At 38.5% G+C, this 14,866-nt stretch overlaps 1 long non-coding RNA gene and 2 other non-coding genes across 3 annotated transcripts in view; all 3 read left to right on the forward strand.

Moving 5' to 3' along the window:
* MEG8 (proline-rich receptor-like protein kinase PERK10) overlaps positions 1–14,866 on the forward strand; it is a 125,523-nt gene that overhangs the window by 24,460 nt on the left and 86,197 nt on the right. The window contains exons 7-9 of the long non-coding RNA NR_146189.2: positions 808–878; positions 3,752–3,839; positions 10,310–10,395. This is a non-coding gene — a long non-coding RNA (proline-rich receptor-like protein kinase PERK10). The remainder of the gene's footprint in view (positions 1–807; positions 879–3,751; positions 3,840–10,309; positions 10,396–14,866) is intronic.
* Positions 1,741–1,815, forward strand: MIR370 (microRNA mir-370). The gene has a single exon (NR_031315.1). It is a non-coding gene; the product is annotated as a microRNA mir-370 (primary transcript).
* On the forward strand, positions 11,116–11,185 carry LOC112443311 (small nucleolar RNA SNORD113/SNORD114 family). The gene has a single exon (XR_003031651.1). It is a non-coding gene; the product is annotated as a small nucleolar RNA SNORD113/SNORD114 family (small nucleolar RNA).

Genomic DNA, 14,866 nt, shown 5'->3' on the forward strand with positions numbered 1-14,866 from the left:
TTGTCCAGGACTCTTAGTACATCCTGGAGATGCCTGTGTGGCAGGGCACGTAAACCCTCCTGTAGGACCACACGTGCATTCACACACTCACTTTATGGGCTGACAGTTGGACAGCAGAGAGCAAGAGCTACTGCAAAACTGAGGCACTGGGCCTACATGATTAAGGCAGGCTGAGGCCAGACTCTCCACCCTGGCTGCCAGCGTCTTCCTAGCTGTGTGACCACTTGTAACTCACTTAACTTCTCTGAGGCTCTGTTTCCTCGTGTGTTAAATGGGACTAATCATGCCTTTACTCAGATATCACCTTCTCAGTGAGACTTTCTCCTCCTTGGTATTTCTTCTTTTTTTTGGCCATGCCCTGTGGCTTGTGGGATCTTAGTTCCCTCACCAGGGATCGAACATGGATCCCCAGCAGTGGAAGCATGGAGTCCTAACTCCTGAACCTCCAGGGAATTCCCTCTTGTTTTCTCTCTTTCTTTTCCCTGCTTTCTGTCCACCCCCACAGTTCTTATCAACATCTTATAAACTGCATATTGTACTTATTTTGAATATTATCTATTCCTGTCTCCACGTGCAAGGATCTTAGCTCTCAGATTTTGTCTGTTTCATTCATTGCTGTCTTCTCTGGCCTGTATCTGGCACCAAGCACGTGCTCAAAACTATTTTGAGGGGAAAAAGAAAGATGCTGTTGAATTGTTCTCATCCCAGAGCATTGTCAATGACTGCAAAGTAGGCAGCATGGTGCCTGGTAGAGAGTGTCCATCCAGTAAATGTTGGCTCATTGCGATGATTGTGTCTTATTCACAGGACCGTTGTGAAGATCAGATGGGACATTGTACGCGAAGGCATGCTGCGGACACTACATGCCTGGGCAAGAGGTACAGCGTTGATGGTCCCCTCTCTTCGAGGAAACTTGCACTTGAACTTTATGCTTTTCATTTTCACACCCTCTGGGAGGGAGGGAAGCCCGGGAGATCACTGACCCCTGAGGTTCAGCAGGGGGAGCGCCCAATGCTCCGAGGTGGGGTCAAGGCAGAGGCAGGAGCCTGGGTCGGGATCCCCAGCCTAGGGGTCTTCCCATGACTTCCTCATGTAGGTCCCCACGTGGGTATGTTTGTGTGCATATATTACATATGCACAACTGCATATGTTTTAACATATGACCATAATAGAATATGTTTTAACTTGTCATGTATTTTTTATTTTTCCTGCCTCAGAGTTGCTCTGGGGCCAGCACGTTGGGCTCCCACCAGGCCAGTCTGGGAGGGCAGGAAGGAAGCTGGCTGTGTCTTGTCACTAAGGGTCATGGTTTTTTGGTTTCTGGGAAACAATGCGAACATCAAGAATCTCAGGGCATGGACTCCCCTGAAGGCAGGCCCATTTCATGAAATGAATTTTAGTTTTACAAAGCGCATCCCTTAGTTGGATTTCTGTTTTCCAGGGCACTTGTTTAAGCTTTGATGCCGGGTCCAAAAAAGAACAGATCCCAACAATTTCCGGCCCGAGGCCCATCCTTTCGGAAACCCTCGGCTTGGCCTGAGCATCGAGATCACTCGTTTCTCTAATCAGATCGGGGGTGTTGGACCCGCGGGGTGGGCGACGTGGGGGCGGGGGACGGGCAGGGTGAGTGCAGGGTGGGAGCCGCTTGCGGAAAAAGGGCTGTAGTCCCACGCACCCCTGCATTGGACCCTCACGGGTGTCGCTGTCCACAGTCGACCGGTCGCACGAGTCTGGGGCACAAGGCAGAGAAGCCAGGTCACGTCTCTGCAGTTACACCGCTCACGAGTGCCTGCTGGGGTGGAACCTGGTCTGTCTGTCTGTCTAGCACCACAGCAGCTGCAGACGGAAGAAAGATGTGGGGGAGGGGCTCAGAGCTGGGGAGGGCAGGGCTGGGTTCCCTGGCTGACTTTGGCACGCAGAGAATAGCGGATGCTGCTTAGGGACTGCTGCCGAGACTGCGGGTGGGGAAAACGGGCATAGAGAGGTTAGTTTTCTTTCCCAATGTGGCCCAGCTAGCCAAGACTGGCGGCCGGGTGTGGAGGCAGGCAGTGTGGTGCCAGCGTATGTGCCTCAGCCCCTGGGCCACACTGTGCCTCGTGACTGCGAGCACAGATAAAGAGATCCGGTCCTTTTACTACCCCTTGATGGGTGTGCTCAGAAGTCCATTGTGTGTATTTAATTCTCCCCCTTGACACAGGCCCTGTGGCCCAGCCAGCCACTGAACTGTGGAAAATACTTCTTAAGAATACATATGTGGTACAATTTTAAAAGGGGAAGGGAAGAGGACACGGCGGGTATGGGGGTCCCTGTTTAAGGCAGAGGGCAGCAGGGAACTAAGAGCGGGGCGCTGAAGGTGGGGGCCCTGCATGGTTACTGCACTGCTTTGTGTAGTCAATAAAGTAAGAGGGGCATCGGGAGGAGAGGGGGTCATGAACCAAGGATTGCGGTTAATTCTTCACAACCGAGGGATGTGAAAAAGAGATCAGAGTGGTTTGTGGTCCTTCATTTTATCATTAAAAAAAAAAAATCAAAGAATAAAGAAATAATGGCCTTGAGTAGCACAGGTGTGAAAATGGGTCTGCAGAAAAGGTGATGGTTAATCCAGGTCTGGCATTAACACGCAGAAAGGTCTGGGCTGTCTTCTTCTTTTTCATGGGGGTTTGTGTTGCATAGAATGGGCACACTGGGGTTTGTGCGCCAGAAGAGATCTTGGCTGTGGGAAGGGAAGTGTAGACAGATAAAAGCAGGCATTAGTGAGTGTTTGCTGCTTAGTTATTGCATTATTGCACAGATGAATGAATGCACAAATCGCATTAAAGAGAGCCAAGCAAGCGCCACTGATGGCTGTGTTTTCAAACAAGCGTTATGACTAATTTAGTTCTACCCGACAGTAGTTATTAAAAATAACAAAACAAATACCCAGTAGGTTTTAGGCTGTTGGGACTGTGGGTAGGAGGTGTATTTACAGGTAGCTAGAATAATCCCAGGGACGGTGGAGCCTGGTGGGCTGCCGTCAATGGGGTCTCACAGAGTCGGACCCGACTGAAGCGATGTAGCAGCAGCAGCAGCAGCAGAATAGTCACTGGTCTTGGGCAGAATGGTGGCTTCAGGTGTTTTTGATATATTATTAGGCGTGAATTAGATGAGTAAATAAAATACACGCCAGGAGGAGAGGCAAGACTGGGCCACCAAAGATCACATTCTATGGATTTTGGCTTAAGATTAACCCATTTACATACAATTGTGGACTATTTAAAACAGCAATACAGAAACTCTTGCCTCTGTAGATCAGAAGCATTGGTGTGTAAGGACTAATCGATATTTTTGTTGTGGATTAGTGCTGAGTTCATGTGTGCTTGTATTTCAAAAAACTAAAAACAAGAAAAAGGACAACCAGGAAATAAGGATGAGAATATGTCTGGATCAAAGATCATCATTATCACAATTCAGCCTAGCTGAGTCCAGTAGGAAGAAGAGCAGGGCTGGGTCTTCTGTAAGGAAGAAGCATAGAGACAGATGTTTGTCACAGTCACTGGGCTTGTTTTTGATTAGGGTGGTGAATTCATGCATGTTTATTGTAATAAATACAATTATTAGATGGAAAATATGTACAATGAGAGTTATATTGGGCCAGTGATGAGAATGTGTGAGGAACTGAAGATGGTGATTAATTCTGTGCTGCTCACCCGACGACCATTAGAGAAGACCTGGGTTGTTTCACCATTTTGAATATCTGCCTTGTGTTCCACAGCGTGGAGGCCCCAGAGTGGGTCTGATGACACTGTTGATGAAGATCTTGGCTGTGACCTCTGTGGGAAATGAGCCATGGACCAACCAATGTGAGTGATGGGTAGTGGTGGTATTTTACGGTTGGGTGGTTGGTTGATGGGTGCATATGCGCTGTTGAACATGAATGGGCACAAATAAAATCAAAGATGGCCAAGCATAGACCAGTGATGAGACACTGTCCTGAACTCAGGATGAGGAATCTCATTTGGCCTGTCGCTGAATTAAAAAATAACGTAACTGGGCTGTTCTCTCTGTAAGAAATGAGCAAATAAAAAAGTAATTATATATGTGGATCATTATGTTAATTATATGTATATATGTGTGATTATATTATACATTAATAATATATATGTTTATATAAATATAATTGTTACTTTCCCTTAGCCTTGGGATGAATAGTGTGTCCTTATATGTTTATTGATTTATTATAAAGAAATGGGTGTTTATATTAGTAAAATCAAAATTAGTAAAATCATGGACTAAAGAAGATGATATAGCATGACCCAAGATTTAGGACTACACAGTTCTGCAAATTTGAAGGACATTGAGACAAAAATATGCTATTTCATTTATTTTAGTAGCATTCTACTATTATGCACTATGATTTTAGCAACATTTTCCTATTGGTGAAGTTTAGACTGTTAACTCAGTGAGAGATGCACATAGAAATGAAAAGAATTGGTAGCTTATTATATTTTGGGTAAGATTCATGAGTGTCCTTTTATTGTTTTTTTTTTTTTTAAAGGGATACATAAAATTTAAAAGGACAAAGCACAGAGCAGAGAGGATAAAGTTTCGTAAACTAAGGCTGATTAATTCAGTTCTACACAAGTGAGACTCATTAAAAATGATCCAGGCTGTTCATTCTTTTAAAAAGTTGCTTCCTGTTGCATGAAATAGACACAGCATAGTTTATTTAATCATGCAGTTTTTATGAGAATTTTGACTCTTATTTGGGTAATACGGATAAGGCAAAAAAAATGTAAGTAATAGTTGATGTTCTTAAATCTTCAGCTAGACAGTGGTTCAAGGGTGTTCATAAGTAAGTAAATGAATGAATGAACAAATTAATGAATAAAATGAGAGGGCAAACATGAGTCACTAATAATATTTAATTATTCCAGAATTAAAATTTTTCTGATTCTGCACATGGGGCTTCCCTGGTGGCTCATGTGGTAAAGATGCTGCTTGCCAATATACGCGGGTTCCATCCCTGGGTTGGGAAGATTCCCTGGAAAAGGAAATGGCAATCCACTCAAATGTTCTTGCCTGGGAAGTCCCGTGAACAGAGGAACCTAAGTGGCTATAGCGCATGGGGTTGCAAAAGAGTCAGAAAGACTTAGCAACTGAAACAACACTTCTGTGCATCCCGGTCCCTTGAGAGTGCGGGTCAGGGGTAGGTGTTCAGAGTTCCTGTTTTTGCATGATGGTGTGTGGATGTTAATTTCAGTGCTAAAAAATTAACAAATGACTTATTTACCAGATCTCCTGAATTTCAGGCAGATTCTTTACCATCTGAACCACGAGGGAAACCCATAATAAACACATAAGATACAGAATATCCAAAGTGTAGACTGGTGATGGGACCGACCCAAAGATGAAAGGATTATGGCTAACTTAGTTCTATGCTTTTGACTACCATAACCTCGCATGTTTCATTCCTCTTATCTGCTCTTTTGTATTTGATGGTGTGTATGTGCTTAGCTGATTTAAACAGCCCTCCATGGATAAAGATGTAGGCTATTAACTCATTGAGCAAGGCCCACAAATGGAGATGAGAGACAGCGTTGGTGTTCTACCTGTGGAGTCAGAGACTGGATTTATGGATGTCAATTAAAACTCCTTTAGAAATGATCAAATCAAACCAAGGAGAATCCACATAGACCAATGATAAAGGAGTATGATCAGTCCCATTTAGCTTCATTAGAAACAGTTCTAGCCTATTAGCTACAGGTAAAGAATGTATTTTATGTCCAATAGAAATTTCTGCGCTGATGGACATGATTTGTAATTTGTTCTGTTCAATATGATAGCCACTAGCCACATGTGACTAGTGAGCACTTGAAATGTGGTTAATGAAGATGGGGAACTGAATTTTTAATTTTACATTATTTTTATTAATTTAAATTTAAATAGTCATATATGGATAATGGCTACTCTATTAGTTGCATTGGGTGGTTAATGAGAATTTCTTGAATATTAGGTATGAATAATTAAATACATAAATTAATAAAAGAGGGTTAATTATGGGCCAGAGATGAAAATGTACCATGTAAAAAACATGATAATTAATCCAGTTCTGCATGGCTGAGATTCACTGGCACAAAAGTCTTTGGTTCATGAAAAATAGACGTAGGCTTATTCATTTCTTTTATCAAGTATTAAGTATATTTTGAATGCATGCCCCAAAGTTTGTGTGAACATTTCTCTAATGTTGAAGGTTTGTGTATTTTGGTAAGAGAGTATCAAGCAGTTATTTTTAAGGTTGTAGTTGGTAGGTTGAAGAGTCGTTTTGCAGATACTCATTGTAATAATATTGTTTATTTCAAAAAAATGAGTAATGAATAATAGAGACTCCATGTATGATGCAAGGAAGAGAATATGCCATGTACCAACATTTGTAGTTAACATATCAATAGTACCTGTTGTCCATAAATAAAAGGTCTCCTTTACATTTGTTGGTGAGAAACGTGCAGACAGGTGTTCCTAATGGCCAAAGAAGAGAGTATATCATGAAGCAAATATTTGTGTTAATACCTTTCTGCACAGCTGAGACTAATTTCATAAAGTAAGAGTTTATGGGTAGGAATTACAAAGATTTAGCTACCTTTTATCCATGCCTAGTATATATACATACATTACTGAGAAATCCCATGGACAGAGGAACCTGGCAGGCTAGAGTCCGTGGGGTTACAAAAGAGTCAAACACGGCTGAGTCCACAGCGACAACAAATTGCTGAGACGGACAGACATTATAGTTTTTGTTAGGTTTGATGGTACCCTCGTGGTGATTTCATTGACTATGTTATAAAAAACCAATAAATGAATAAATTCTTAAAAGGGAGGAAATGTATGAGTTAGTCATTGTTGTGATAGCGCTACATAACAAGTAACCCACAATTTCACTGGCTTACAGAATGACAATCGTTATAATAACAGTAGTGTTGATTTCTAACACAGGTGTCTTGCAGCGTTTGTGCTCTAGGCTGTGGGTTGACTTCACTTCTTGCCTTCTTATTCGAAGTCCTTAGATAAAGGAGTTGTAGTGTCTGGGTCATGCTTGTCTCGTAGTGAAAACTTGAAACTCCAGAGGCCAAGCAAAACCACCTCCGTACCTTTTAAAGCCTCTGCTCGGATGTTGCACGTGTGCTCGGCTGTGTCCGACTCTGCAGTCCTATTGACTGTAACCGCCAGGCTCCTCTGTCCATGAAATTTTCCTGGCAAGGACACGGGGTGGGTTGCCATTTCCTTCTCCAGGGGATCTTCCTGACCAACGGCTTGAATATGTGTCTCTTGTGTCTTCTACATTCATAGGCAGATTCTTTACTACTTTGCCAGCTAGGAATACAACGCTATAAATATATCCATACGTTTGCTCTCTATTATCTGTTTCTGTTTTGCATATATATTTACGTATATTATTCTTTGTCTCCACACATAAGTTTTATCATACAGTTTTTGTCTTTCTCTGCCTGACATATTTCACTAAGCATACTATTCTTTAGGCTCATCTACATGGCTTTAAATGGCAGAAATTCATTCTTTTTTATGACTGAGTAGTGGGCCTTCCCTGATAGCTCAGTTGGTAAAGAATCTGCCTGCAATACAGGAGACCCCAGTTCAATTCCTGGTTTGGAAGGATCTGCTGGAGAAGGGATATTCTTGGACTTCCCTTGTGCCTCAGCTGGTAGAGAATCCACCTGCAATGTAGAAGACCTAGGTTCGATCCCTGGGTTAGGAAGATCCTCTGGAGAAGGGAGAGGCTACCCACTCCAGTATTCTGGCCTGGAGAATTCCATGAACTATCCATAGGGTCTCAAAAAGTTGGACATGACTGAGAGAATTGCTTTCACTTTCAATGGCACAGAAGGGAGAGGCTAACAGGTATATGATTTACTCTTGTTAATTATCTTTTGAACAATAGACATAGGGTTAAATTAATGCATAACTAACCGAATTAAATAATAGATAGACAAATAGATAAATACATAAAAAGGATCAAGAATGAATACTGGTGAAATGTACATGGAACAAACTTTTAGATACACTTGACTTTGTTTTTCTTTGAATTGTATTTATTTATTTATTGGCTGTGCCTCGAGGCTTGTGGGGTCTTAGTTCTCTAACCAGAGATTGAACCTGTGGGCCCCTTTGTGGAAGTTCACAGTCTTATCACTGGCCCACTGGGGAAGTCCCAGATTAGCCCAACTTTGAATGATTGAGGTCCATTAAAAGACAAGATAAAAGAAAATGTTTCATTCATCTTACAGTTGTTTCTATTTCCCTTTATTTATTTATTTTACCATGGTTGATTTACACATTCTGCTGGGAATAAAGATTTAGACTTTTAATCTGTTGAGACTATTGAGTTGGAAAATTGTTAGTGAAGTAAAATAAGGTGTTCCTGGATTGTTTTGTTGCACATTTAAAATCTGAACAAATTCAAGAAACATTAAAGAACCAAGAATTGCCATTATGAGTGTGGATTTGCATGAAATCCCACAGTGAGGTCCCTTATAGATACAATGTTTTAGTTCTGAGAGAAATGAGCAAAAACCAGAAGTTAGTAATGTTCTTAAAGTCTTGCTCTATGGTTATTGAAGGATATTGATTCATTATTAATCAATCAATGAATTAACTAATAAATGTATAAATGAATAAAGAAGAATGTCCCAGGCCTAGATCATTGATGAGTACACTGAGGTGTCCAAACCAAGGATTTTGACTAACCCCTATAACTCTGAGGTATTTAGAAACAAACCTAATTTACAGCTTTGGTGGGATATGAGATTATCACTGTAGTTAGGAATACAGGCATTGATAGATCTTAGGGGTAGATCCTTTTATTAGTGAATCAATAAAGAGTAAATAAACACATTATTTAGTGAAGACAAAGAGATAGAGTGAGATAACCACAACAATGAGAGTGCATAATGAGATATCAATTATTCTTGAAACATTTCTGTAAAGTTGAATTCCAATGAATAAAGGGATCAGGGTGTTTAACATGTTGATCAAGAGCCTATGGGCAGCTTTATGTAAGAGTCAGTGTTGTTCTGGGTTGGTGGTTGTTAATTTTATTAAGAAAGGGGAAAAATTGAAATACAATAATTGATCACAGAACTACTTAACTAAAGAGGATCAAGCATGGGCCAATATTAAGAATTGATGATATGAGAAGAGATAGTATTTAATCAGATTGTCTCAACCAATATCATTTTTTAAAAATATGTTTAGTTGTTATTCTTTGGGTGTTGAGTTTATGGGCAGATGTTAGTGTTATTTTGGACTGTTTCCTGTGGTACGTAGGTGATATTATTGTTAGCTAATGAAGGAGTGAGTGAGTGAAAGTCACTCAGTTGTGTCCAGCTCTTTGCAACCCCATGGACTGTCCAGTCCATAGAATTTTCCAGGCCAGAATACTGGAGTGGGTAGCTTTTCCCTTCTTCAGGGGATCTTCCTAACCCAGGGATCTCGCCCAGGTCTCCCACACTGCAGGTGGATTCTTTACCAGCTGAGGTGCAAGGGAAGCCTAAGAATACTGGAGTGGGTAGCCTCTCCCTTCTCCAGAGGATCTTCCCAACCCAGGAATCAAACCGTGATCTCCTGCATTCCAGGCAGATTCTTTACCAACTGAGCTATCAGGGAAGCCCCAGTGAAGGAAGAGGTTATTTAAAAGAGGGCAGACATATACCAGTGCGGATATTGTATCATTAAAAATCATATATTAATCTAACTATACTTTTCTGATGTTATATAAATAAAAGGGGATTGGGCTATGCCCACTTTAGGTAAAGAACTGTAGAGACAGTTATATATATCTATACAGATATATATCTAAAACACTACAATAGTGTTTGAGAACACTTTGCATTTGTTTTGAAAAAAAAATGGACAAGTTATTCCACAAGTAAACAAATAAAAAATAAATACATGAATGAAGTCATAAAGTAAGGTCGAGCATGGTGAGAGAAAATGTGAAGAAAGAATGATGTAAATTTACCACACTCAAATCAAGGAAGACCTATAAAGATGATCATGTAGGCTCTTAACTATGTGGGTAGGGTTTGATAGAATTAGGAACAGACATAGTTCTTAATTATTATACTAGAATATAGATGTAGCAGTTGTCATCATTTCGTACATTAATAATTTAAAAAATAAAAGAGAGCCATTCTTGGGATAATTGAATGTGATTAGAAGGAGATTTTATAACAGATTTGTTTCAGCAAGACTAAGGTCTCTTAAAATAATTTACACTGCATCTTCAGTTTTCTAAAACCCGTGTTTTACTCCACAGATTCAACATACTTAATCTGATTTACTCATTACCAGTGATGACGATCTTGTCTGTCACTTCTGTGGATAGAAAGCAACGGGACTCATGTAAGTAACAACGTTTGTGTTCTTGGTTTGAAGGTAATTCATGTGGTCCATGGAACTGTTTCAGAGGAATGAGTGGCTACTGCAAAGTCAGAGGAAGCCACATATGGACCAGTGCTGAGGATGGTCATGAACCAGGGATTAAGAGCGATCCCTATTAGTGCAACAGAGGTCCATGAAAAACGAAGTTTGAGGTTTTGCATTCATTTTTGCAGTTGCTTAGTATTGCATTTTACTTTTGTACCACATTGTAGGAGTATTTCTCAGTTGATGACAGTCTAGGTTGTTAAATCCTGGAGGAGGGAGCACCTAGCCAGATAGAAAGTATTGTTGATCCTCTAGGTGTGGGGTAAGATAGTAAGTTCATTGTACTACTTCTAAAATACAAAGAAATTACATGAAAGCTGAGCAAGTAGAGAGTCATAAAACACATGGGAAGGGTATGAAGCAAGGTTATTGATTAATCTATATTGAAACACTGAGATTCAATTAAAAATAGACCTCATTTGTTAACTCTGTGCGAAATAAATAGTTGTAAACAGCTCTGTGCAATATTCAAAGATCTTGCTCTTAGGTTTTTGTGATTCACAGAAAACAATTTTTTAAAAAAATCAATGAAACCATGAATGAAATGATAAATAATGAATGCATAAATAATCCATAAGCAATGTATAAGTAGATAAATAAAGAGTATTGAAGTAAATAAAAAAAGAGTATTGAGCTTGGATCAGTGATGAGATTTCTGGGGTATATGAATCAAGAGTTTTGATTAAACCCTAACTCTGAGGTCCATTAGATAAAGAGTTGGTTTTTTCCCTTTTAGGGGATAGAGTTTAGGGAAAATTGGGGATTTGTTCTTGAGTCTTAGTGGTTCCTCATTATGGTGTTTATTGATGTAAATGAATCAGTGAATGCATGAATGAATAAATAAATATGTAAGTGAATGAAGACAAAAAGGGTCACACGTGGGTATCCATGTTGGCATTCAAAGTTGGTGGGAGGATGATATAGTCATATATTTCTGTGGGTAATAAGCCTGGTGGAAATTGTTAGCATTTTTGGTATTCAAGTATACAGTGTGTAGATTCTCAGGTAATTGAGATAATATGATTTATCTTGAATGATTATTTTAAAAAGGCAAACTATGAACAAAGAGTACGTGTTCTGAACTAAGGTTTATCGCTAATACTGATCTATCCTACTGATGTTCATATGAATAAAATAGGACCTAGTTTCTTCCTTCTAAGTCACATGGAGACTTATGCATGTGAAAATGGTGTTTCAGTTCTGGGTTTCAGTTGGAGAGTTTAATACTTCATATATATATACACATATATATATATAATTTTATTATAGTTTATATTCACAGTATATGTTTTATTACATATTTGATATTTATACAATATATTTTATATCTTACTATAAGTGATATATTTTTTAGGAAAATAAATCGATGGTCAGATTATTCCATCACAAACTAAATATATAAATGAAAGGCTTTGTAAAGGCATAGAGTAAGATAAAGCTAGGATTATTTGTGAGAATGTGCCATAACACTAGTTTTAAAAAGCTATCCAATTCTGCACAAAATTCATGAAAATAATTAGTAGGCCATTAACTTAAGAGCAGAGAATATACAACTATGCACCTGTGATATCTAAAACCTCTGTTCTTGACTTGGGTGTTGGATTCAGTGATGCTTATTACTACATAGCTTAAAATAAAAATCAAATAAGTTGATAAATAAAAAGGATTGCAGCTTTTCTACCAATTATGAGAATGTGATATGATTCAAGTTTATGATTAATCTGGCAGTGCAAAGCTCACATCCCTTTAAAAACATCTACTGTAGACTGTGTGGAATTGGCTTTTCCTCTACTGCATGAACATACCACAGCCAACTCAAGTATTCTCTAATGGCCAGTCTCTTAGCAGTTGCCATTGTCAGTAAAAAGCACAAAGATCAATATAAATAACTGTTGAAGTTCATGTTCTCAATTTGGGAAGTTTGTTCATGGATTTTCAAGGAATTATTTTTAAAAAAACTGGTTTCACTTATATAAATAAAATTAAAGAACACCAAATGTTGATCAAGAAGGGGATGTTATGCACTGAGGTTCATGATTAATAATTTTTAGGGCCACATAATGTCCCATTTTAGTAGGACCCCGAAGTATATTTAGACATCCAGTCCTTGAGGAAGATCAAGGTCGTTTATTTGCTGAGGATGGAGAACTCAGGAAGAAAATTACGTTGTTATAGTTGTAAGGGGAGATGGCGGTTCATAGTTTTTATTCTACTACCTTTAAAATATGGACAGATTGGGTAAAGAGATAAGCAGAAGCCTATTATCAATATGGTTTTGCTTTGAAACACACCTGTTGATCTGTTTGTGCAACGTGGAGGTGCATTGAAAGAAGACAGTAAATGTATTAGTTCTGTGCGACAAATAATAAGTAGACTCAACTTAGTAACTATCACTCATCTTGTTCTTGGCATTTATAATTCATGGATATTGCTTGTATTATAATTTATTCATGTAAAAATGATCTTGAAGGAATGATGTGAATGAAGAAGATAAAAATGCCAAGTCTGGATCCATGATGAGTGTCTTGGACTGTCTGACTTGAGAGTTCTGATTAAACTCTGTAGCTCTGAGGTCGTTATCAGAGGAGATCTAGTTATTCCCTCTAGATAAAGGTGCTTGTGGCATAAGAAAGGAGTATTCAGGATTTTGTTCTTAGGCTCTGTGTTCCTTGGGTATGCATTTTCTTTATTATAAGTGAAGTAATGCATGAGTAGAGAAAGTCAGGAAGGAAGGAATGAAGACAGGAAAGCCATACATTGTTCATTTATGAGAATATGTTTTCAAATATTTCTGAAGCACTGAGGTCTAGGAAAATAAATATATCAAGATTTTACCTCTTTTGGCAGGGAGCAAATAGACAAGTATGTCCAACATTGAATACTGTTATGATGGATTGATGGGTTGATGGTTGGTTGCTGATTGTTTATTTTGTTAAGAAAAGGGCGAAATGTTTGCACAAATAATTAAATATCAAATAGAAAGAAAATCATGGACCAGTGATGCGAATAAGTCCTATAACAAGAGTTATGGCTAATTTAAGATGGTTGACTGTGAGTATATGATCACATGCTAATATTACTGGAAAGTTTTTGTCCAGTGAGTTATAATTATAATAGTGACATGTTATAATTATATATTGCTGTTAGTGAATGAATGAATAGATTCATATTTTACTTGAAAGATGCAAATCGCACACCAATGAGGCGCTCTATTATGGAATAAACATAGTGATTATCCTGTTTTCCACAGTTGACTTTCATACTTAAAAAAAAAATCCAGGCTTTTCCTGTTTTGCATAATGTGCACATAGACAGATGCACATAATAGTATTTTGTTTCTGGGTTGCTGCCCATTTTAGCATTTTCTGTTTTCTTTATAAAATGAGCAGCTGGTGAACTTATTCCACGAGTAATTAAATGAATGAATGAATGAGTGAGTGAATGAATACATAAAGACAAGTCAAGCTTGGGCCATGAAAAACAAAGATTAAAATTTATCTGATTTACACAAGAAAGATTCATTAAGAAGAAAATCTGACTTTAAAGTTCTGACCTGTGGGTTAGATTGTGGATTCAGTGGTGTTCAGTATATAGCTTAAAATGAAAATTAAATAATTGAGTAAATAAAAAATAGTGATGTTCCTGGGTCAAAGACATGAAACAGGCTTTAGGTCTCATCTAGAACTCTGCAATTAGTATCCTCTAAACATACCTAAATTCATGATTTTTCATTATTTTTAAAGCTTCCATTTCACTTCAGAATTAATACACCGTAACTGACTTAATCGTATCTAATGAAGAAGCATTTGGGTGATATTACTCTGTTTAAGAAGCATATATACCAAGTTGGGTAACATTCCAAGTTTATGTTCTTGGTTAGGAGAATTTGTTCATTGTTCACTGAAATATTTCAAAAAATATTAGATAGCTACATAAAAGTATAAAATTAAAGAATGCTGTACAGTACCAGTGACAAACTAGCTAATGAACCATAGGTGATAATGTTTAATTCAATTTTGTACAACTGATGAGTCCTCCAAAAATTTGGAAAATGCTTCACATATTTTGAGGATGTTTGCTATTCTTTTATATTTACATGACAGTTGATTTCAACATTTTCCCTTCAAAAGATCTCCATGGGAGGGAGCACGTATGTCCACATTGAGGGTCATTGGAAAAGGAGGTCTCATGTTAGTAGTTCTATAGGAAATGAGCATGTAGATAGATCTTAGTAGCATTCAAGAATCATACTTTGAAGATTTTATGTTGTATGTGTAGTGATTGTGTTATTACTGGACTAGTGAGTGAATCAATACACAAAGGGGTAAATGGTTGAGGAAAATGAGTGCTGAGCTTGGACCCATCAACGAGGACTCCTAGAGTGAGG

Source organism: Bos taurus, chromosome 21, assembly GCF_002263795.3.
Source record: "Bos taurus isolate L1 Dominette 01449 registration number 42190680 breed Hereford chromosome 21, ARS-UCD2.0, whole genome shotgun sequence".
Classification (NCBI taxonomy): Eukaryota; Metazoa; Chordata; class Mammalia; order Artiodactyla; family Bovidae; genus Bos; species Bos taurus.